We start from the raw sequence: 2,159 nt of genomic DNA, 5'->3' as shown, positions 1-2,159 counted from the left end.
TCCAACGATTTTATTGATGAAACAATTACAATCGAAGATCAAAAGTAAATACAATCAATAAATCATCTCACCAACTATGAGTTTCACCTTCTAAACTCACTAGTCTAGATGTTTTAACTAGAACAAGAGGGAAAGTAGCTATTTGAGAAGGGATATTGGAATTGTATGCATTGTTCTTCAATTATAGAGATATTTATAAATTTCCTTCCGAGCATTGAAATAGTTTGGTCATTTCTGCATTATGACAGGTGGTGACTTCTTATTGGTTGCTTCTTAACTGATTTAGTTAAAAGTCACGCTTTATTTAGTAATATATATGTTTCTTATTGATAGTCAACATGTAGTTAGCGAACGGTTTGAGATCTTTGCGTGAGCCTTTTGTCTTTTTGTCTCCTCGCATGCTGTTTTATGCTTCGCTGATGGCTGGTCAAATTCATGGCTAAGGTCTAATTGTGTTAAAATCCACGTTAGAAGATATTTTCATATATCCATCGCTAATGATTTGTTAATTGCCTTAAAGTTTCAAGAAGACCAAAGAATGCGATTGAATTATGTATATTTGAACAAGCTCAAATGGACGTAAGACGAAATTTTTATCAGTTTAAAAGCAAAATTAATAGCTCATGTTAAATTTTCGAGAAATCTTAAACTATGAAAAATATATGAAGTATCTTTCTTTATAACATTATTGAATTTAATCTAGTTACGTTTGATTTAATACATCATACGATTAGATAAATTAAGATATAATTTGTCAACATGTCTTGAACATGTATTCTAAACCTAAATTACTACCTTATCCTCAATTTAATTAGTATTATGTCACTGTAATGATGATTACTCTGGGTTGATCAACCCTAACCTTCGAAAAATGATATATGCTATAGGAGCAAGCAATTAATATGCATAAAGAGGTGGGGTCATAAAAGTGCAAGTTGGCTTAGAATCGATTTCTCACGAGGCAGATTTCTAGCACAAAATGCAAAGAGATCATGGATGGGGGCCCACTAGGAGAAAAGTGAATTCTACAGTTGAAAATAGAAAAGACACTTCAATATGGTATACAGATTGATTGCAATTTTCAACCGTTTAAGAATTGAAGCGAGGCGTTTTGCCAGAGCTTTGAGCTCAAGTGAGCTTTTTAGAACACTAATTTTAAACGTGGATGATAGCATGGTGTAAATTGTTAGATTCTAATTGATAGTGTAATTATGGTGCATTTGACAAGGCTTCTACTTTTTCGTCTAGTTCTTGTAAAAGAACTTCTTGAGTGGGTTATATCAATTGGTGTTTAAATATTAATTCAAAAAATTACTTCCTCTTTCAGAAGAATTTTAGAGAAAGTTACATCATGTCAACTTTCTCTAAAAAAAAAAAAATTTACTATGATAAGTACTTTTATAAAATTAATCAAACGAGTCCAAAATTTTATTTTAACTTTTCAAAAGTCATATCAAATGAACCCTTAGATTATCATTTTATTTGTTTACCCAAATAAAATATTGAAATGAATTTCACATCGAATAGAAATCAAATGTCATCCTTTTGCATCAGTATAAAGAGAGTGTTGACTTTAATATTTCATTTACAACCCTACTTAACGTACAGGGACCTGTTTCACAGGTCCTTGCCATGATACATATAGGGTGGGGCCTGCCACAAATTTTTTTCCCTTTTTCAACATGTGGCTTCTGCTTGCTACAGTGAGGGACCTAGCAGACCCTTGTGAATTTCTTTCCTGTACGTCGGATTTAATTCTTTTATTTATCCTAGTTTGAGATAGTTATGAATTATCTCCAATGACACTTGCGATCCCAATTAAATTTTTGGGGGCGTACTTGGAGACATGGGTGTCTGGGAGAATCTGTTGTTATTGTAAAAATTTTTCAATAATAGAATATCTTTTTCTTTAAAAATCCATAGATTTTCTTCGATATTAAAATTTCCTACGTCAACATATGCTGTTATTCTTCATATATTTTACAAATTCTAGTTCCTAATACTATGAGCAAATAAAAAAATGGTTTTCAATTCCCAACATGAATTACCAAGTCTATCAAGAATGAGGATAATTCTGTTTGGACAAGGCCACGTACAAGGGCTTAATTGGCGCCCCCTAGGGCTCCCCCCCCCCCCCCCCCCCCCCCCCGCCCCCCCCC

Source organism: Olea europaea, chromosome 13 (genome assembly GCF_002742605.1).
Source record: "Olea europaea var. sylvestris chromosome 13, O_europaea_v1, whole genome shotgun sequence".
In the NCBI taxonomy this organism is placed as follows: domain Eukaryota; kingdom Viridiplantae; phylum Streptophyta; class Magnoliopsida; order Lamiales; family Oleaceae; genus Olea; species Olea europaea.
Note: the sequence above shows the minus strand (reverse complement) of the source record.